Source organism: Bidens hawaiensis, unplaced genomic scaffold (genome assembly GCF_021521415.1).
Source record: "Bidens hawaiensis isolate Kalapana, Puna unplaced genomic scaffold, B.hawaiensis_p1.1 tig00035909_1, whole genome shotgun sequence".
NCBI classification, from domain to species: domain Eukaryota; kingdom Viridiplantae; phylum Streptophyta; class Magnoliopsida; order Asterales; family Asteraceae; genus Bidens; species Bidens hawaiensis.
Window position 1 is genome coordinate 111692 of NW_027496250.1, and position 24843 is coordinate 136534.

The following is a 24843-nucleotide window of genomic DNA, read 5'->3' on the forward strand; positions in this document are numbered from 1 at the left end:
CACCCACTCGACCTGCCGTCGAGTTTAGAGTTGGGTGGGGTTTGTCAAACCCAGTAGTTCTACTCAACAGTGACTCGCTATTATCCAAATATTAACCGGTTCGATGTTATGAAGGACTTTATTTTGTTCGTTTTCCACTTAGCCTTACAAGTGATATATAACTAATAACAAAATCTAAAGCGTTTTGGAGTATGTTATCTCTCCCAAGTAAAAAGCGTTTAAAAGAGTAAAAGGGGAACGCGAAACTCACTGTTTGCGAAGAATTAAAAAACAAGTCAATCGAGAGATGCGCGTCACAGAAAGTCCTCACTAGCGCTCTAAAACAAAAATGAGATTTTATAAGCGTTGAAACTATTATGGAGTCTCTAGACTATGCACATAATACCTATGCATGAGATACGTTTCGTGTTTCATTTGTGAATTACGTGTGACTCTACAAACACATTGGTGACACGTTACATGTATAAACAACTACTTAAGTATCAATTACTAACATTGTACATTACTAGCAATCATTCCCCACAAGGGCAATTTAGTCAAAAACATAGCAATTATCTAACAACAAGCACGTTTCATGTATTTTCACATAGTTCAGCAGCTAGTTTTATCAAGACAGATTTCTACTTGAAAGAATACTATATCCAACAGATCATGACATATCATTAATTCACCAAAAATCGTCACAAAAGCACACATGAGTTAGGTTTCCAGAACTATTTTTATTGTATTTTTATTCCACATAGTTTTCTCACAATAACCAAAACATTACAGTAAACTCACAGCAGTCAAAATCATGCGCAACAGAATGATATTTGTTATTCCCGTTAAATGGTAAATTCAATTAATGCAAGACCAATTGGGTTAGATTCTTAACTCAATATTTTAACTTCCAGAAGTGGAACTAACCCATTTGGTCTTGTAGTTTATGAGATATGATAATTCCAAAACAACCTAACAACAGACCTTACAATTCAGACTTGCACTTCAGTTTTGTAAAATATTAAAGTTAACTTTTACACGTCCAAAAATTGCAAACTTGGACTTTTTAGAAACTAGACTCAACCTAGTACACTGTAGTGTTTGTGTTAAGAATTTCGACCAATTACCACATTAACATTCAGTTACAGTCGTCTAAACTTAAACTTAACAATCTGTCAATTACTAGTTTACATCAAAACTCAACATAACAACAATCTATGAACCATAATCCATGCATATAACACTCTAGACACAATATTTACCAACCATGCATATCAATCTCACATTACACACATAGTTAGAGTTTTTCTTGAAAGTTTAAAATCAAAGAACAAGCGATTAACAAACAACAATAACACAACTAGTTATCAATTCACTAACAAATCATCATCAAGCATATAATCAAACCTTAACTCATCTTAATCATAATTTCAAGAATTAGGGTTTTGATTAACCCATTCAATATGAAAATTAAACACTTAGAATGCATAGAGTAGTTGTTAATTACCTTCCTAGCACCTTAATTCTTCAACAAAACTTGAAAGAGGTTGTATGTATGTGTGTGTGATGTGACGGCAGCCAAGAAGAGAGGGAGGGGAGGGGGGCGATCGGGTTTGGGAAGGGGGAGGGAGGTTAGGGTTTTTGTTATTATTTAATAATAATATGTTACACAATGGCCCCTCTACTTCTAGTTATTAACTTTCTAGCATAAAATAGACTTTTGCATCTTGAGTTAATGTTCTACATATAAATATCAAATAACACATAAACCTAACACATAATTATCAAATACTTATTGTTTTGATGTTTGTCGTTTGTTCACCAATGGTTTGAGTCAACTCATTTGCGTTTCGGTGCAATCCTGAAAGACTACATGTGTAGTGATTGTCAAGCGTCATTTAAAACCCTAGTTTAAATGTAATGAGATGTGCGTTATAGTTCTAGTGATCTTAAGTTTGAATTGACGGAGTTTGGATTAACGGAGTTAACCTGAAATTGACGAGTGTCACATCATTCCCATGTTGAAAGAATTTTCGTCCCGAAAATTTGAGTCAAATCGCGATGGGTGTCTGAAAAAGAAAGAAAAATTTTCAGTTTGTCATATCATCCCCTAGTAGAAAGAAATTTCGTCCCGAAATTTAATTCATACCTCTGGTGATTTCTGACGGTTTGACTGCTTTCGCGGTTTTCGGTGTTTGGTCAACCCTTCAAAAAGGTGAGGATACTTTTTCATAATTTGGTCCTCGCATTCCCACATGAACTCTGGTCCCCGTCTCGAGTTCCAACGAACCTTAACGATTGGAATTTTGCTGTGCTTGAGTGTTTTGGTTTCCCAATCTAAAACTTTGACTGGTTCTTCGATGAAGCGTAGCTGTTCATGAACTTGCAACTCGTCCAAAATGACTGCTTGGGTTTCATCGGAAAGGCATTTCTTCAAATTGGATAAATGGAATACATTGTGTACGCTACTGAGTTCCGTTGGTAAATCCAGTCGGTACGCTACCGGACCAATGCGCTCAGTTATCCGGTAAGGGCCAACGTATCGTGGATTGAGTTTGTTCCGCTTTCCGAAGCGACCACACCTTTCCAAGGTGAAACTTTGAGTAATACTTGGTCGTTCACTTGAAATTCAAGAGGCTTTCGGCGCTTGTCGGCGTAACTCTTTTGGCGATCTCGTGCTGCTGCCATGCGGTTTCGGATCTGAACAATCTTTTCAGTGGTTTCAAGTACTAATTTTGGACCAGTGATTTGGCTATCACCCACCTCTGCCAGCAGAGAGGTGATCGACACTTCCGTCCGTACAACGCTACAAACGGCGATGCTTTAATGCTTGCGTGGTAGCTGTTATTATACGAAAACTCTACCAAAGGTAAGTGAGGTTCCCAACTTTTTCCGAAATCCAACACGCATGCAACCAACATGTCCTCCAAGGTCTGAATGGTGCGCTCACTTTGCCCATCCGTCTGAGGATGGTATGCTGTGCTCATATCAAGGCGGGTGCCTAGTGCACTCTGTAGTGACTTCCAGAAGTGCGAAGTGAAACGGGAATCTCGATCAGATATGATTGAGACAGGCACTCCGTGTCTAGACACTACTTCTTTCATATAGACTCGAGTCAGTCTTTCCATTTTGTCCGATTCCTTGATTGCTAAGAAGTGTGCAGACTTAGTCAACCGGTCAACGATCACCCAGATGGTATCGCATCTCGTCGGTGTTTTGGGTAATCCCATGATAAAATCCATGGAAATGTGTTCCCATTTCCACGTTGGAAGTTCCGGTTGCTGTAACAGACCAGATGGTTTCTGATATTCTATTTTGACTCTTGCACAAGTCAAACATTTGCTCACGTAGGTGGCAATGTCGGCTTTCATGTTTGGCCACCAGTAAAGTGCCTTTAGGTCATGGTACATTTTATCTGAGCCAGGGTGGATGGAATATCGGGACTTGTGTGCTTCGTCCATCACCAGGGTTCTCAGCTCTCCGTATCGAGGGACCCAAATCCGGTTTTCGAAATATCGGACCCCGTCCGATTTGGTTTCAAGTTGCTTGTTCATGCCTCGCATGAGTTCTGATGGGAGGTTAACGTCTTTCAAGGCTTCAAGTTGCGCATCGCGAATCTGATCGGGTAAGTTGGCGTGAATCGTGAGTTGTAATGCTCGCACTCGTCTAGGTTTATCGGTTTCTTTTCTGCTGAGAGCATCGGCCACTACATTGACCTTGCCAGGGTGGTACTTGATGGCACAATCATAATCCTTAAGCAGCTCGACCCAACGACGCTGTCGCATGTTCAGCTCCTTCTGATCGTAGATATGTTGGAGACTCTTGTGGTCGGTGTAAATGGTAAACTTGGTACCGTACAAGTAATGCCTCCATATCTTAAGAGCAAACACCACAGCTCCGAGTTCCAGGTCACGTGTCGTGTAGTTCCTCTCGTGAATCCGTAGTTTTCGAGAGGCATAGGCTATAACTTTCTCGAGTTGCATCAGCACGCAACCGAGACCTTGTATCGATGCGTCACAATGCACCTCAAAATTTTCTGTTCCCTCGGGAAGGGCTAGGATAGGGGCGCTACAGAGTTTGGTTTTCAACAGTTGGAAAGCGGATTCCTGCGTGTCACCCCAATTGTACTTAGTACCCTAGTGCGTCAAGGCGGTGAGGGGTTGAGCAATCTTTGAAAATCCCTCGATGAAACGTCGGTAGTAGCCAGCCAGTCCTAGGAATTGTCGTACCTCAGTCGGAGTCTTAGGTGCTTCCCAGTTTTTGATGGCCTCTACCTTGCCGGGATCGACATGGATACCATTCTCATTGATCACATGTCTTAAGAAGTGAACCTCGCGAAGCCAAAATTCGCATTTCGAGATTTAGTGTACAGTTGTTCCTTCTTTAGCAATTCTAGAATCAACTTCAGGTGTTCTTCTTGGTCAGCCTTGTTCTTGGAGTAGACGAGGATATCATCAATAAAAAAATTACAAACTTGTCGAGGTACGCCTTGCATACTCTGTTCATGGGATCCATGAATACGGCTAGTGCGTTGGTTAAGCCAAAAGGCATAACTGAAAACTCGTAGTGACCGTACCGAGTTCTGAATGCCGTCTTTGAAATATCTTCTTCGCGCACTCTCAGTTGATGGTAACCAGATCTCAGATCGATCTTCGAGTAGTAACTCGATCCTTGCAGCTGGTCGAAGAGATCATCAATTCGGGGTAAGGGATAACGGTTCTTGATCGTCACCTTGTTCAGCTCTCGGTAGTCGATGCACATGCGGAAAGTCCCGTCCTTCTTTCGAACAAATAAGACAGGGGCTCCCCATGGTGATGAGCTAGGTCGGATAAAACCTTTATCCAACAAATCTTGCAATTGAGTGGACAACTCTTGAATCTCTGCCGGTGCGAGCCGATACGGGGCTCGTGCTATAGGTGCTGCACCGGGAGTCAATTCGATTTGGAACTCGACTTGTCGAATAGGTGGGAGTCCAGGCAAATCCTCCGGGAAGACTTCCGGAAAATCTCGCACAATTGGTATGTCTTCGATTCGCTTCTCCTCCGCGGGTTTCTCGACAATATGGGCTAAAATTGGTGGATGACCCTTTCGTAAATATTTCCGCGCCTTCATGAGGGTGATGACACTTGTGGTCATGCCGCTCTTCTCGCCCTGGATCGAAATGATTTCGCCGGAAGGAGTCGTGATGTGGACTATCTTGTCGTGACATATGATCTCCGCTCGGTTCTCGGATAGCCAGTCCATGCCGACAACGACATCGAAACTACCCAGTGTAAAAGGTATGAGGTCGATATCAAAAGTATGACCCAACAGTTTCAACTTACATCTCGCTAGTACATGAGTTGTTTCTATAGACTTACCATCAGCTAATTCAACAGGAAACTTAGCATCTAACGTGGTTGGAGTTAAGTCTAAGAGTTTACTAAAGGCTTCCAATATAAAACTCCTATCAGCTCCAGTGTCAAACAAAACAGAAGCAAAACAGTCGTTCACAGGAAACTTACCGGTAACCACATTCGGATCGTTGCGGGCCTGGCCCGACCCAATGACGAAAGCTCTACCTTTACCACTGCTTCCGCCACTGTTGCTTCCTCCATTGTTCTCATTCTGTTTAGTTTGGGGCAATCCTTCCTGAAATGACCCTCTTGACCACACTCGAAGCACCCTTTAGTCGCCGTTAGGAGCACCCTTTGCCGCTAGGTCTCCCCTACATTCTTTGGCCTGATGCCCCATTTTTCCGCATCTCAGACACTTGATACGGTCGCATGAGCCAGCATGGTGATAGTTGCACTTGTTGCATCTCGGGTACTTCCCAGCATAGCCACTCGAACCTTGCCCACCACCGTTGTTGTTATTGTTGGAACCCTGATTATAGAAGTTACGAGCGAGTTCAGGTTTACGGTAGTGTTGTTGCTGTGGGGGGTTCGATGATGAGGACCTGGTGTTGTCAAATTTTTTCTTTCCATTACTCGGGTTGTTGTTGTTGTCGTCAGTGATTGAGTTGTCTCGGGTTTTAGAGGTGGAACCTCTAGGTGGTAACGCACCTTGTGTCACTGCCTGGTCCGTCAGTTTGTGAGCTAAACGGATCGCCTGTTGAATTGTAGCCAGTTTGGAAGACGTCACCATACCCTGAATTTGTGGTACCAACCCATCGATATACATCTCGATTCTCTTACTCGGCGGGTCAACCATCCGTGGACACATTACTGCTATCTCATGGGAACGGGTGGTGTAGGCTTCAATCTCTGAACCCACCATTTTCAACGACCAAAACTCAGATTCCAACTTCGTGATTTTTTCTCTAGGACAGTACTCTTCTCGCATCATATTCTTGAACTCTTCCCACTTCATAGCATTCGCCAAATCCAACCCAAGAATTTGCACATTAGAGTTCCACCAGGTGGGGGCGGAATCTTGCAATGTTCCAGCAGCAAACTTGACCCTGCTGGCTGGTGGACCGTTACACATCTCGAAAGCTGACTCTGCCTTCTTGGCCCAACGCAGGAAACCTATGGCTCCCTCAGTTCCGTCAAATGAATTAGGCTTGCAGTCTAGGTAGTTCTTGAAAGTACAGACTCCGGCTTGACCTCTGGCTTGATTCTGAACGTGCGCAGCTAGAGCTGCCGCCGCATGGTCACTCAGTAGGGTTAGGAGTTCTGCTATGGTTAGGTTAATGTTACCGCGACCATGACCAGCGTTTCTTCCAGACATTTAGGTGTTATCATCCTGAGGTGTCGTCGCCTGAGGACACGTCCGAGTGTGCATCCTCCTCAGTATCTTCCTCTGGTTCTTCCTCAGGTTCTTCTGCATCCGGGGCAATCTGCGCCCCTAGTTTGTCGCATCGAGCTAGAGCTGTCGTTGCAAGGGCTCTTGCACTAAAAATTTGGTCACGCAAATCTATCATCTCTGCTTGCATTTTGTTCATTGTCTCCATTTGCTGAACATGAGCATCCTGAACTTCCTTCATGGCTTCAGTCAGGAAGGAAATTCTCTCTCGGACATTGATTCCATTCTCTTTCAATTCTCTCACGTTTGCTCTAGTCGAGTGCATAATGTCAACCTCACGCTCTAAACAAGAAATAAGGGCTGCGAAAGCGCGCTCCATCGGGAGTGTCAGGGGTGGTAGCGTTTTGAAGGATGTAGGACAACCTGGGAGAGGTAGCGGTGGAACTTGCACACAGTAAACGATCCGCTCGACTAGACTCGGGGTACCAACTCCAGTGACCATTGTCCTCGTACACGTCTCCAGATGGGCGATACTTCTTCGGTGCGGGTGCTGCTAGTGTCGGGGCTACTCGGGGTGGTGATGAGTTGGGAAGATGCGGTTTATTTTCAGGGGCGTGAGACATCGGGTCGGATGATGATGACGATGGCGTCGACATCCTTACAGGATATGTCGTGTATGGGTTACGCGCGTATGAATGAATGAGGTTAAGAGATAAAGAAAATGAGTAACTAAATATATATCATATCTATATACTTATATGCAGTGCGTAATATCATAACTAATGGGTCGTTGCGGTTATAGTCTAGTATGCATGCAATTCTAGTTCGCTATAACCAATGGCTCTGATACCAATTTGTCACACCCTCAAAATCCACTAACGGAGTTTTACCGTCAGAGGGTGTGAACTAAAAGGATCAGAATCATTAGTTATAATCAAACACCATAAATAAAGTTTTCAAACCACGAAAACATTTAAGTTTAAATGAGTGCGGAAGCGTAAATTCATAAACCAAGTGTTGCGTCAAGCAGGACGACTTAAAAACCAATTAATAACAGTTTAAAAACAAGTTTGCAAAAAAGATAGAGTTCAATGAAATGCATGTTCCTATACCGCGCGCCCGCCTCGGCTACCTGAGAACAACATACTAAAAGTGTCAACACAGGGTTGGTGAGTTCACATATATAAATAAAGAAAACCATTTGCGTTTAAGTGTTTGCGTTTGCGTTTTGCGTTTACGTTTTGCGTTGCGTTACCAGATAACGTTATGTCAATTATATATCGATAGGTAGCTAGCCTATAAAACAAGTATTACTAAGTGTTCGACACCGAAGCTGACTGTTTATCTATTGCCTTGCCACCATGTCTACCATGACCATGGAAAATGTGTTAGCCAAGATTACACCCACTCGACCTGCCGTCGAGTTTAGAGTTGGGTGGGGTTTGTCAAACCCAGCAGTACTACTCAACAGTGACTCGCTATTATCAAATATTAACCGGTTCGATGTTATGAAGGACTTTAGTTGGTTCGTTTGCCACTTAGCCTTACAAGTGATATATAAGTAATAACAAAATCAAAAGCGTTTTGGAGTATGTGATCTCCCCCAAGTAAAAAGCGTTTAAAAGAGTAAAAGGGGAACGTGAAACTCACTGTTTGCGAAGAATTCAAAAACAAGTCAACCGAGAGATGCGCGTCACAGAAAGTCCTCACTAGCGCTCTAAAACAAGAATGAGATTTTCTAAGCGTTGAAACTATTATTGAGTCTCTAGACTCGGCACATAATACCTATGCATGAGATACGTTTCGTGTTTCGTTTGTGAAATATGTGTGACTCTACAAACACATTGGTGACACGTTACATGTGTAAACAACAACTTAAGTATCAAGTACTAACATTGTACATTACTAGCAATCATTCCCTACAAGGGCAATTTAGTCAAAAACATAGCAATCATCTAACAACAAGCACGTTTCATGTATTTTCACATAGTTCAGCAGCTAGTTTTATCAAGACAGATTTCTACTTCAAAGATTACTCTATCCAACATATCATGACATATCAATTAATTCACCAAAAATCGTCACAAAAGTAAACATGAGTTAGGTTTCCAGAACTATTTTTATTGTATTTTTATTCCACATATTTTTCTCACAATAACCAAAACATTACAGTAAACTCACAGCAGTCAAAATCATGCGCAACAGAATGATATTTGTTATTCCCGTTAAATGGTAAATTCAATTAATGCAAGACCAATTGGGTTAGATTCTTAACTCAATATTTTAACTTCCAGAAGTGGAACTAACCCATTTGGTCTTGTAGTTTATGAGATATGATAATTCCAAAACAACCTAACAACAGACCTTACAATTCAGACTTGCACTTCAGTTTTGTAAAATATTAAAGTTAACTTTTACACGTCCAAAAATTGCAAACTTGGACTTTTTAGAAACTAGACTCAACCTAGTACACTTTAGTTTTAATAATTTTAACCAATTACCACATTAACCTTCAGTTACAGTCGTCTAAACATAAACTTAACAATCTGTCAAGTACCACTTTGCATCAAAACTCAACATAACAACAATCTATGAACCATAATCCATGCATATAACACTCTAGACACAATATTTACCAACCATGCATATCAATCTCACATTACACACATAGTTAGGGTTTTTCTTGAAAGTTTAAAATCAAAGAACAAGCGATTAACAAACAACAATAACACAACTAGTTATCAATTCACTAACAAATCATCATCAAGCATATAATCAAACCTTAACTCATCTTAATCATAATTTCAAGAATTAGGGTTTTGATTAACCCATTCAATATGAAAATAAAACACTTAGAATGCATAGAGTAGTTGTTAATTACCTTCCTAACACCTTAATTCTTCAACAAAACTTGAAAGAGGTTGTATGTATGTGTGTGTGATGTGACGGTAGCCAAGAAGAGAGGGAGGGGGGGGGGGGGGGGGGCGATCGGGTTTGGGAAGGGGGAGGGAGGTTAGGGTTTTTGTTATTATTTAATAATAATATGTTACACAATGGCCCCTCTACTTCTAGTTATTAACTTTCTAGCATAAAATAGACTTTTGCATCTTGAGTTAATGTTCTACATATAAATATCAAATAACACATAAACCTAACACATAATTATCAAATACTTATTGTTTTGATGTTTGTCGTTTGTTCACCAATGGTTTGAGTCAACTCGTTTGAGTTTCGGTGCAATCCCGAAAGACTACATGTGTAGTGATTGTCAAGCGTCATTTAAAACCCTAGTTTAAATGTAATGAGATGTGCGTTATAGTTCTAGTGATCTTAAGTTTGAATTGACGGAGTTTGGATTAACGGAGTTAACCTGAAATTGACGAGTGTCATAAAAATGTATCAACGACGTCGATTTTTTTCGATTCCATATATATCTAGACATGATATAGTTTATTGAGATATCTTTTATTTTCAGGTACCTGAGGTTCTCTTCTAGAACCATCATGTCTATCTTCTATTAAAGAGAATCTTTCATTATACCTCGACTTGACTATTTTCATTACTTGCTCCATCTTTGAGGATTTTTATTCTTTGAACTGAATAAGCTAACGCGCTTCAGGCGTGCCATAGACTCATCACCAATGTATGGTTATCCTTTTAATAGCATTTATAGGAGCAATAGCAGTTGTTATACGTGACTTAGTTAGTCACTCTATTTAGGTCAGTGAATGTATCTTGTAGTTAATTCGCTAATTCTTGTATAAGAATTATCTTTTTAACTTCTTGTTTACACTTTTTAACTTGATGATCAACATAATGATAATTCATTACAACTTTTAAATTTTCCAACTGCTTCTTATTTCCCCCTCATGTTGGAAATATTATTTTATTTAAGTAAAAATCAATGTTGAGTCGTAAACGAATCCCACGTTGATGACTCTAAATACATAATTATCAATACTTTTATATATCCAACATATATTCCCAACCTTCCTTGGTGTCTCCTATTTGTGCATTGTGATGGAGTAAATGCAATGTGTATTACACTTTTAAAAACTATAAATGGGAAATATTTGGTTCTTGACCGAAAACCAATTGTAATGGGAATGAAGTATTATTACTTATTGGCCTTATGTGAATTAATATTACCTTATGTAAAAACACATGTTCCAACAAACAAATATGAACTTTTTCTCTCATGATTATTAGATTTGTATTTAATCATGGACATTTGTTCATCGTCTTCGACAAAAAAAATGTAACAATAATAATCACATGTTGTTTAACACTTATTCCAATAATCATTAGTAATATGGGAATTAATATCACCTCTAGAATAGTGTGCTTGCTGTTAGCTAAGTCACAAGTAACGCAAACTTCAGGTTGCGAATTTGATAACCATTTAAACGATGCATTGATTTAAAAAACTAAATGGTATCATGTCAGGATTATACATATCCTTTATCATTTTCATAGTATATTAGAGATTTAAACCCAACTTAGTTGGTTAACAATTAACTTCCCCTTGAGAACAAACATTGTATGTTTAGTTACCATGAGGAATCTTCTAGTTCTCCAATAAATTCACATCATCAATGACTCGGAATGGTCAAACCGGTCAAGCCAATATATTAAACAATCATGACCCATAATTTATGTCTTATGATCATATATGCTTTAGTTTCACTCGTGCTTGTTTAATACACGATGGAAAATACAAAAGAATAATGTAAAGCATTCATGTTAAAGCATGTTTCCCGTATTTTATTCTCGTATAAGCACTCCTTAGTGTGCCAATTCTTATGCTCAATATTAACATGGTTGCTCTCATTATCAACGTCTGGGTCATTACAATTTCCCAGTTTCCATGATCCTAACCATTATAACAATCATCACATTATTATAATAGTTAATCTCATTATTAACATGATCATCATAACAATTTGTTTAATTACCAAGCTTACATACTTTACATCGATCATTATATCATCATATTCACTTCAAAGAAAGGATAACTTACTAGACAACTTTCATGGTATCTTCATTACAATTTCTTTAGTTATGTACATGATCGTGAACTTCACTGGTCATTCTAACATCACATTCACTTTATGGAATGGATTAGCACCACCCAACTTTCATGGTAGACATTTTCATGATGTCGTTTCAAACATTGTAACAATAGTGCTACTTTAAGAGCATATTTGAGGTTTGATGATGGTAATTGTTATATTTAACTTGCATCAATAATCTTCTCATCACATAACATCAATTGAGAAGTAATATTGATGAATAAATGCTCATTTATCGCTTCAAAATTTTTTCAACTCATCGTAAATTTGTAATGAGTATAAATATGACACATGAGGTGTCATTTCTTTCCCTTAAATTATCTAAATAGTTTAATGGATGTTTTACGATAAATAAAACATAATTATCATAATCCTTTAATAGAGTAATAATACACCACAAGGTAGTCTTTAACTTGACATGTAGGCACACTACGTGAAAAATGACTTTTAGCCACACATGTGGTCTGGGCGATTTGCAACACTTCGGCTTAAATGTGTGACTAAAAGGTCTTTAAACGCGTTTGAAAACCTTTCAAATAGTTTTGGCCAAACATGTTTTTCTTCATGTGACCATTTTATACCGACTCAGGTACTTTTCGCCACACTTTGAAAAAAAAAAACTGTGACATAAGCTAGCCACATTATAAAAATGTGTGGCGAAATGTGACATACAGTCATAGTTTGTTTGATCTTTGATACATGTGACCAATAACACATATATTAGCCACACTCTAAGGAAAAACTGTGACATTTAACTAGCCACATATTTTAATAGTGTGGCCAAATGTGACGAACGTCTATTGTACTGATATGAGATGTGTCTAAAAGGTAAAAGATATAGCCACTTATACTATGTTGTGTGACCTAATGTCACATTTGTTAGCCACATTTTTAATAATGTGGCGAAATATGACGAACAACCATTGTATTTATTAGTAATGTGGCTAAAACGCTTAAAATATATGACCACTTATACGAGGTTGTGTGGCCAAAGGGTAGTTTAGTTTTATTTTTCGTAAGTTTTTTATTGTCACGGATACACTTATTATGTGTGGCTATAAGTGATAAATCGTCACAATTAAATATTTTTAAGTGTGTCCAAACGTAATTAATTGCCACTTATACGAGGATGTGTGACCAAATGTAAGGCCCCGTTACCAGTGCCTCACTTTAACGTTGGATTTACTCAAAAACACAGTTCTAAATATCAGAGTTAATAATAACATTCGCGGAATATTAAAACATTCAAACCATTTCATTACATAACCCTATTTCTTGTCTTAACGATCATTCCAAATTATTTAACATAAAAATTGTCTTTAAATTAACATAACATTTCCTTGAGATGCCAGCTTCTTCAAGTCCATGCCATGATCTCCACTTATGCAAGCTGCCTCAATCTACTCACCTGCGTGCATACTAAAAGTCAGCTACGCTGAGTGAGTTCTAGTTAATTGCATAACTTACTTTACATACACATATACGTCCCCGAAGGTACGCATTACATACATAACCTGTACTTCATTCATCCATAAACATTTATAGCTAACCTCACGTTATAAAGGGCATTTCACCCTACCTACCTCGGATATTATTAGGGTCCGGCCTCCCTTCATCCTCGGATATTATTAGGGTCCGGTCTCCCTTCATCCTCGGATATTATTAGGGTCCGGTATCCTCCATCCTCAGATATTATTAGGGTCTGGTCACCCTTTCTTCCATACTTCATATCATACCTTTCTATAAAATAATTGTATGTTTCATACATACATACATCATTCATTCTTCATATATAATAATTTTATCATCAAACCTTTAACTGGCAGTACATGCAATATCCGAAGATCGTTCATGTACTATTTACATACCATACATATATACCTCATACATCATACATACTTCATTCAAACATCAATCATACACCATATATATCATTCATATCTTTAGCTACCACCTGATGGTCCATGCCATATCCGAAGATCGTTCATGCACCGTCAAGCAATCATCATACATTATTCATATAAGGCATACACTTACCACTTAAGGTAAGTGTATTAACTATCACATCGAGTATGCACACATCCCCGAAAACATAACAAGGAAGTGGGGCTAGAAACTCACCTGAAGTCGGTTACGTTCACCGTTAATAGTTATTCCTTTCTTCAGTTGGGCACGGCTAAATGTATAATACTTACATGCATCAATTAACTATCACTACTCATCTCGCGTTTCTAGTCTAATTATAACCCTCAACGAACGGGGGTCCGGGGGCAGCGCCCCTGGCAGCAGGGTCTAGGGGAGGCAGCCCCTAGCAGGGTCCAAGGGGCAGAGCCCCTGGCTGGGGTCGAGCTGCCAGGTCATCTTAGTAAAATTCTATTTCCATTAACTGTCTTAACACATTTTCTATTAGAATTTTGAATCATCATTAAATTTGCTAACTTAAAAAGTCCAAGGGCTTCTTTATAAATAAACCATTCTTTTATAAGTCCAGGGACTGTTCTGTCATCTCATAAAACTTCTAGTTCGTTACTTGGTTCTTTAACGAATTGGTTCGTTATAACGAACATGTCCTTGTAACGAATTGAACCCTCTAACGAACTAGTCCTTTGACGAATCAGTCCATATAACGAATCAGTCCATATAATGAATCAGTCCATGTAACGAATTGGACCTTCTAATTCGTTATCTCTGTTAACGAATGACTATAACGAACCAAGGGTAATTCGTTATCTTTTTCCCTTAAAGAATTAGATACGAACTAAAGCTAGTTCGTTAGTCTTTCCTTAGCGAATCAGCTGACGAATTGCCTCTAGTTCGTTAATCCTCTGTTAACGAACTAGGGTTAGGTCAGAAAATGTCAGAACATTCTCTGACATTCCCTTAACCTCGTATCTTTTCCGGAGCTGTCGTCGGAAAAACGCGGTTTCGCCGGAAAAACGAGTTTCGACTCGTTTTTTCACCGTTTTTCGCCCCGTTCGATCCAGATCTGAGCTAGGGTGATCCCTAAGCTCATCTTAGGTTCGGTTTATACCCGATTCCACCCGGCTCTCTTGACTTAAACGGTTTAACGGTGTCTGCTCGTCGTTTTGTGACCATATCTAACGGGTTTGGGTTTATACAATATCATAAAATCATTACCTCGGGTCAGTACTCGGTTTCCTTCTTGGTTTCGGCTTAGGTAAGGAGAGGACTAGAGAGAAAGCTTAAGTGTGTGTTTTGGATGGTGTATGGAATATGTGAAATGAAGGATTAAGTGGTGATTATGGTTTATATATTTATGGGATCATGGGCTTAAGCCCATGGTCTTTCCTTCTTTCTTTCATAACCCAAGTCCATAACCCATATCCATTTAACCCAACACTAGCCCAACTCATATTCAATTTATCTAAACAGATAACGACCCACTATAAAATAGACGAAATTTAGTTTATTATTATAACCAAAATTTGGATGTTACAAGTCTTCCCTCCTTAAAGAGGTTTCGTCCCCGAAACCTAACTATTACATAAACAAATTCGGGTAAAACTTGCGCATCTCATCCTCAGCTTCCCAAGTGGCGTCCGATCCTTTGCGATGCTTCCATATCACTTTTACTAAGGGTATAACCTTGTGTCGGAGTTGCTTCTCCTTGAGATCAACTATCTCGATTGGTTGCTCAATGTAATTCAGCCGTTCATCAACCTCAATGTCCATTAATGGCACGTGCGACGTGTCATCAGCCAGACATTTTCTCAGATGAGAAACATGGAAGGTTGAGTGAATTCCTTCTAACTCTTCTGGAAAATCTAACTTGTAAGCCACTTCACCTACTCGATCTGAAATCTTGAACGGTCCAATGTACCTCGGACTCAACTTTCCCCTCTTCCTAAAACGAATAATTCCTTTCCATGGCGAGACCTTGAGCATCACATTGTCACCAACGTTTAACTCAATTGGTCATCGCCGCTTATCGGCATATGACTTCTGTCTGTCTTGAGCAGCTTTCATTCTTGCCTTAATTCCCAACCTCTTTAATGAACAAGCTTGCTAAAGTCTCTGATGAGATAGCCTCTCGTATAGGTAGAAAGTGAGCACTCTTTCTCAAACAGTCCACAATCACCCAGATGGTATCATGATGCTTAGCTATACGAGGTAGCTTAGTTATGAAATCAATGGTGATGTGTTCCCATTTCCATTCAGGTATCTCCAAGGGTTGCATCTTTCCATAAGGCTTCTGATGTTCGGCTTTGACTTGTAAACAAGTTATGCACTTACTGACATAATCTACTACATCATTCTTCATTCCTGGCCACCAGTAATCTCTTTTCAAATCCTGGTACATCTTAGTAGTTCCTGGATGAATTGAATACCTTGACCTATGAGCTTCATCTAAGATTCGACCTCTAAGGCCTCCGTGGCATAGGATCTATATACGGTCAAACCTGGTCTTAACACCATGCGTGTTTTCCATCAACTCACTCTGTTGACCGAAGTTTCTTTCGTTCTTCACTAGCCCATCATCTACCAGCACCTCTGCTTGCACTTTGACTATTTCTTCAAAAAGACTTGAATTCATGATCAACTGGTACGACTTTACTGTGGCAATTACTTCCTCATTCTTACGGCTTAGCGCATCGGCGACCACATTAGCTTTACCAGGGTAATACTTAATGTCGCAGTCATAATCCTTTATTAGTTCTAACCATCTTCACTGCCTCATGTTCAGCTCTTTCTGTTCGAAGAAGTACTTTAGGCTTTTATGATCTATATAAATGGTACACTTAGTACCATACAGATAGTGTCTCCATATCTTAAGAGCGTCCACTACTGCTGCTAGCTCTAAATCATGCGTCGGATAAGTACTCTCATGGACTTTCAACTGTCTAGATGCGTAAGCTATCACCCTTCCTCGTTGCATCAGCACGCAACCTAACCCACGATGCGAAGCATCAGTACAAATAACCAAATCCTCGTCACCGTCTGGTAAAGAAAGGATTGGAGCTTTCGTGAGTCTTTTCTTTAACTCCTGAAAAGCCTCTTCTTGAAACTTACCCCAACTGAATACAATCGACTTTCGGGTTATACCGGTCAACGGTGCGGCTATCTTGGAGAAACCTTCGATGAATCTCCTATAGTAGCCAGCTAACCCTAAGAAGCTTCGTATATCAGTCGGATTCTGTGGAGTCTTACAATTCGCTATCGCTTCAATCTTAGCTGGGTCCACGGTAATCCCTTCAGGATTGATCACGTGACCCAGGAATTGCACTTCTCGCAACCAGAATGCGCATTTGGAAAACTTAGCATACAACTTCTTTTTCTTCAGAGTCTCCAATACTTCCCTTAGATGCTCGGCATGATCAGACTCGCTTTTTGAATAAATCAATATGTCATCGATGAAGACGATAACTGACTTATCCAACATTGGCCGACACACCCTATTCATCATATCCATAAATGCTGCAGGAGCATTTGTTAGACCGAATGATATCACGAGGAACTCGTAGTGTCCATATCGCGTCCAGAACGCTGTTTTAGGGATGTCTCCCTCTTTCACCTTCAACTGATGATAGCCTGATCTAAGATCTATTCGTGACAACCAACTTGAACCTTGCAGTTGGTTAAACAGATCATCAATCCTTGGCAAAGGATATCTATTATTTACCGTAAGCTTGTTCAACTCACGATAGTCTATGCACATTCTCATACTTCCATCCTTCTTCTTCACGAACAACACCGGTGCGCCCCACAGGGAAACACTTGGCCTTATGAAATCTTTGTCGAGGAGTTCTTGCAGTTGGGACATCATCTCTTTCATCTCGGATGGCGCTAGACGGTAAGGCGCTTTCGCTCCGGTACTAAGTCTATCTGGAATTCTATCTCTTGCTAGACGGACTGGGCTCCTAGTACTAAGTCTATCTGGAATTCTATCTCTCGCTCCGGTGGCAAACCCGAAAGATCCTCAGGGAATACTTCTGGGTAGTCGCGCACAATAGGAACATCTTTCATTTCTTTCGTCTTGGCCGTAGCGTTGGCAACATACGCCAGGTAGGCACCGCACCCTCACCTTAATAACCCATTGGATTTTATCATCGAAATGACGTTAAACCCTGAACTTTCCTTATCGCCATAAACCGTCATGGCACTACCATCCAAGGACTTTAGCTTTATTATCCTACTCTTACATACTATCTGAGCTTCGTACTCAGACAACCAATCCATTCCCAAAACTACATCGAACCCTCCTAAGGTCATGACATACAAAGTAACAGGGAACTCATGTCCCTCCAATTCTATCTTACAATCCTTAACCATTTTCATTATTTTCACCGAGGTGTCACCAGCGGTTTCTATTATGAAGGTTTCAGACATTCGGCAACATTTCATTTTAGCTAGCTTACTAAATGTCGTGGATACAAAACTTCTATTCGCACCCGAATCAAATAATACTGAAGCAGAAATACCGTTTACTAAGAACGTACTAGTCACAACATCGGGAATCTGCCTAGCTTGTTCCTGGGTCAGCATGTAGGCTCTATTCCTCGGCCTTGCTTGATCGGCATCCTTCTTTCCACTACCTCCAGCTCCACCATCAGTACACTCCCTTGCCGTATGACCCGTCTTACCACATTTGTAGCATGCGGGCTTTGCAACATTCATTTTCATAGTGCCCCACCTTCCCACACTTATAACAGTCATTTGTTCCAAGCCTATACTCTCCACCATGAGCCTTTCCACATTTGTGACAAACATTCGAACTAGTACCCCACTTGCACTCGCCACCGTGCACCTTTCCACATGTCTTGCATGTCTTTCTCTCCCACACCTTCTGCTTTTTGTCCTTAGAGTTCCATAACTGAGTGCCTGGGCGCTTGCCAGGAGCGACCCATTTCTTATCCTTTTTCTCTTCCACCATCACATCATCTGCCGACAAGTCGTCATAAACCATTTCTGCGAATCCTACAGCAGAATCAAAAGTACCCGGTCTACCAGCCTTGACCAAGACGCGAACCTTATGCGGTAGTCCCCTAAGGTAACACTTGATCCGCTTGGCTTCAGTGTTCACCATGTCTGGCACCAACCTAGACAGGCGGTTGAATTCAGTGGTGTACTCGCGGTGTGTCATCTCACCCGCCTTTAGGCTCAAGAACTTCATTTCAACCCTCTCAACTTCCGCATCAGCACAAAACCTCTTCATTACCATCTCCTTCAGATCATCCCACCGCATAACTTTGATCTCCTCCCAGGCCTTCCTCTGTTCAACAGTTTCCCACCTATACATGGCTTCATCAAGAAATGATTGGGTGGCAAAACCCACAGCTTGGTCGGGACGGCATTCGCTAATGCGGATAAATTTATCCATAGTAGTTATCCATTGGAGAGTAGCGATTGTGTCTCCCAAGTCCGTCAGCTGGGTCACAAGATTTAAATGACTTGTAGTTGCACCCACCATGGCCTCTTTTCCTGCCATCAACCTTTACCGACTTAACCACACTTGATTCTTCCCCCTCCACGACTTCTCAGGATTCCAGTTCTTCGCAGAAGCTGCTACCGCTTGAGCAATGGTAGCCTGAATAGAAGGGTCAAGTTGATACCCTTCGTTGTTACTCGGATTTCCACCGGCAGCACTTGCTTCTCCCTCAGCGTTAGTAGCTGCTTCTACTGATGGTTCTCGGACAACGCGTGGCCTACCACGACGTCCCATACGTCTAGCAACTTTCTTAGCTCCAGCCATTTGTATTCTATAAGTAAACACAAACATCATCACTTAAGGAACCATTTAGTACAAGGATAGTAAGGCTAACAGGTAATAACAGTGGCCAACTATGATTAGCTGCTCACGTTACTCTCCGTGTCCTATGAACTTCCTCTTATGAGTCTATTTGTGCTAATCCTACTTCTAACAGTTAATCAATCAAACAATCAAAAAAATTATATCCCTACCTACACATATCCTTTCTTTAGCAATTAAGCTAACATTAACATTCATTATACAACCATATACTTTACCGTTACCGAGCTTGCTTGAGTGACACATGGCTATCTTGAACTGGCATCTTCTTTATTTTCTTTCTTAAATCCCATTCTCTGTTCGAGTCTAAGCATGTAGGATGCTTAAATCTCTTGAACTTTGCTCTGATACCAACTTGTAGGGCCCCGTTACCGGTGCCTCACTTTAACGTTGGATTTACTCATAAACACAGTTCTAAATATTAGAGTTAATAAAAACATTCACAGAATATTAGAACATTCAAACCATTTAATTACATAACCCTATTTCTTGTCTTAACGATCATTCCAAATTATTTAACATAAAAATTGTCTTTAAATTAACATAACATTTCCTTGAGATGCCAGCTTCTTCAAGTCCATGCCATGTGTCTCCCCTTATGCAAGCTGCCTCAATCTACTCACCTGTGTGCATACTAAAAGTCAGCTAGGCTGAGTGAGTTCTAGTTAATCACATAACTTACTTTACATACACATATACGTCCCCGAAGGTACGCATTACATACATAAACTGTACTTCATTCATCCATACACATTTATAGAGAACCTCACGTTATAAAGGGCATTTCACCCTACCTACCTTGGATATTATTAGGGTCCGGCCTCCCTTCATCCTTGGATATTATTAGGGTCCGGTCTCCCTTCATCCTCAGATATTATTTGGGTTTGGTCACCCTTTCTTCCATACCTTCATATCATACCTTTCTATATACATAATTGTACGTTTCATACATACATACATACATCATTCATTCTTCATATATAATAATTTTATCATCAAACCTTTACCTGGCAGTACATGCAATATCCGAAGATCGTTCATGTACTATTTACATACCATACATATATAACTCATACATCATACATACTTCATTCAAACATCAATAATACACCATATATATCATTCATATCTTTTGCTACCACCTGACGGTCCATGCCATATCCGAAGATCGTTCATGCACCGTCAAGCAATCATCATACATTATTCATATAAGGCATACAGCTACCACTTAAGGTAAGTGTATTAACTATCACATCGAGTAGTCACACAGCCCCGAAAATATAACAAGGAAGTGGGGCTAGAAACTCACCTGAAGTCGGTTACGTTCACCGTTAATAGTTATTCCTTTCTTCAGTTGGGCACGGCTAACTGTATGATAATTACCTGCATCAATTAACTATCACTACTCATCTCGCGTTTCTAGTCTAATTATAACCCTCAACGAACGGGGGTCCGGGGGCAGCGCCCCTGGCAGCGGGGTCTAGGGGAGGCATCCCCTAGCAGGGTCCAAGGGGCAGAGCCCCTGGCTGGGGTCGAGCTGCCAGGTCATATTGGAAAAATTTTATTTCCATTAACTGTCTTAACACATTTTCCATTAGAATTTTGAATCATCATTAAATTTGCTAACTTAAAAAGTCCAAGGGCTTCTTTGTAATTAAACCATTCTTTTATAAGTACAGGGACTGTTCTGTCATTTCATAAAACTTCTAGTTCGTTACTTGGTTCTTTAACAAATTGGTTCGTTATAACGATCTGGTCCTTGTAACGAATTGAACCCTCTAACGAATTGGTCCTTTGACGAATCAGTCCATATAATGAAACAGTCCATATAACGAATCAGTCCATGTAACGAATTTGACCTTCTAATTCGTTATCTCTGTTAAGGAATGACTATAACGAACCAAGGATAATTCGTTATCTTTTTCCCTTAACGAATTGGATACGAACTAAAGCTAGTTCGTTAATCTTTCCTTAGCGAATCAGCTGATGAATTGCCTCTAGTTTGTTAATCCTCCGTTAATGAACTAGGGTTAGGTCAGAGAATGTCAGAACATTCTCTGAAATTCCCTTAACCTCGTATCTTTTCCGGCCCCGTCGCCGGAAATACGCGGTTTCGCCGGAAAAAACGAGTTTTGACTCTTTTTTTCACCGTTTTTCGTCCCGTCCGATCCAGATCTGAGCTAGGGTGATCCCTAAGCTCATCTTAGGTTCTCTTTATACCCGATTCCATCCGGATCTCGTGACTTAAACGGTTTAACGGTGCCAGATCGTCGTTTCGTGACCATATCTAACGGATTTGGGTTTTTACAATATCATTCAATCATTACCTCGGGTCGGTACTCAGTTTCCTTATTGGTTTCGGCTTAGGTAAGGAGAGGACTAGAGAGAAATCTTAAGTGTGTGTTTTGGATGGTGTGGAATATGTGAAATGAAGGACTAAGTGGTGATTATGGTTTATATATTTATGGGATCATGGGCTTAAGCCCATGGTCTTTCTTTCTTTCTTTCATAACCCAAGTCCATAACCCATATCCATTTAACCCAACACTAGCCCAACTCATATTCTATTTATCTAAACCGATAACGACCCACTATAAAATAGACGAAATTTAGTTTACTAATATAACCAAAAGTAGGATGTTACACCAAAGAGTAGTTTAGTTTTATTTTCTTAAGTTTTTTATTGTCACGGATACACTTATTATGTGTCGTTATAGGTGATGAATGGTCACACTTAAATATTTTTAAGTGTATCCAAATGTAATTAATTGCCACTTATATGAGGTTGTGTGACCAAAGAGTAGTTTAGTTTTATATTTCCTAAGTTTTTTATTGTCATGAATACACTTATTATGTGTGGCTATAAGTGATAAATGGTCACACTAAAATATTTTTAAGTGTGTCCAAACGTAATTAATGGCCACACGGAGAATTGACAAGTGGCCAAGTAATCATTTTCTTTCCAGTTTCCTTGTGCCGCCAATTTCAAATTGTTAAGAGATGTACTGGTTTCCGATGGTGTTTAAATACCACTCATGGTTTCTGATTTTCCCCACATCGCCTCCAATATTCCAGCAAATCACAATAGACCCATCGCCTTCTTCACCATCTTCTTCATGATTTCCGATTGATTTCTGAAACTATTATGGCGTTGGGAAACTGGATTGTACGAGAACAAGGTGAGGCTCCACCCATCTACTATGACACATCTTCTTCACAATTGTTTTCCACTTTGATTTTGGTGCCTTCCAGAAGAATCAAAGTGTGAGGTATGTTGACTATGCCAACCCTCTAACCTTCCGGTACCAACAACTTAACCGAATGGTTAGGTTTCTTAGGTACACTACTGCTGATTATTTCAGCATTGTGATGGAAGCCAACGGATTCGAGGTCGCATGGATCGGGTTGAACGTAATCGAGGACTTCAAGGCCGTGTCCGCTTATGGGACATTCCGTAATGAGGTGCACCTTCACCTGCAAAGGCTAAAGGACTCCACCTACACCTCAGACGACATGTGGGAGATGATCATGCCCTCTCATACTCCAGAAGTGAATGATCAGATGATAGATTCAGATATGGAATCTGATTGTAGGACTTAGTTTTTGTAATTAGTAATTAGTTTTTTATATTAATATTGTAATGCATGTAAATAATTATTAATATATTTTGGTTAATTATCCTATTAATTGTGTTGATGATGCTGCATGCATGTATTTTATATCAATTATCGAGCTCAAGCCGGCTCGCAAGCCTAAACGAGCCTATCATTTATATATATACACACACACACACACACACATTAATAGAACTAATATTAATATTGATGTAGATTCAGAACTGGAATCTAATGCTAGGTGTTATTTTTGCTATAATGTAATGTAATTTAAGTATTAACTGTAAATGTAATTAATATATTTTGGTTAAAGCGTACTACAAGCGTGAGATATAGTTTTTTTTTTTAATTTTAAGTAACTTTAAAATAGAGGTTAGCTAGTGCGAGTGAATAACAAACCTAAAATTTAATTTTTGGTAGTTGAGACAGTAATTTAATGTAGTTAAGTTGATTGTAGCCTATCTAGTAAGATATAGTTTATTTAAAGCGTGTTACAAGCGTGAGATATAGTTTTTTTTTTATTTTAATTAAATTTAATGTAGGCTATCATTATATAAATATATTTCTTTGTTGCTTCTTTTCTTTATGATTCACCAAACTAGAGAAGTTCTAACAATACCCTAGTGGAGTCTTCAGTTTATACAATGTTTCAAGAAACATGTCTTTTTCTTGTGCTGATAATGTGAAGCATGCTGCAGGCAGTTCTGTGTTGTTGCCTTTTGCTTTCAGTTACAACTCCTTTTTAATCTCTAAAAACTCCAAATCCTTTCTAGCTGCCAATCCGTCTTTTGTCCTACCGGGAATGGTCAGCAATGTCCCGACAACACTCTCTGCCACATTCTTTTCAACATGCATCAAATCAATATAATGTTGGACAGGTAAATGCTTCCGATACCTGAGCCGTTGGCACCATATGTTGAACTTCTACCAATATGGCTGCGGTGCTGTGTTATCCCTTTTTCTCTTACTCCCACTTAGAGATTATGATCCCTTCCCCCATTCATTCTTAATATTTTTGACCTCGTCGTATATCTCTTCCCCTATCATAGGCTCTTTAGCGGTTCTCATCTCTTCTTTTCCGTTGAACGTCTTTGTTTGTTTTCTAAAAGGGTGGTCATGTGATAGATACCTTCTATGGGCAGCATAACTCTGCTTCTTTGTGTGATAAAGTCGAACACACTATGTGTCGCCCCGACACACTACACAACCTTTGAATCCACTATAAGGGCAACCACATATTGTACCAAGAGAAGAGTAATCATTAATCGTCCATAACACAACTGCACGTTGTGCAAACATTTCTTGTTTATATGCATAATATGTTGGCTCCCCGACCTCAAATAAAGATGTTAGATCGTTAATTAAAGACTGCAAAAACACATCAATATTGTTTCCTGGCACTTCAGATATTAATAAGGAAAGCATGATGAACTTTCTTTTTATACACATCCAAGGTGGAAGGTTGTAAATGACTGCTAAAACATGCCAGACACTGTGGTTTCTGTTGCCTCTATGTACGTCAACCCCATTAGTGCAAATCCCTAGAAGGAGATTTCTTGGATCGCTTCCGATGGTATCAGAGTACTTGTCATCTATGGCTTTCCATGCTGGTGAATCTGATGGGTGGCGTAAAACACCGGGTTTATTGGTACTTGTTGCGTTCCATGTTAATTTCTCTGTTGTG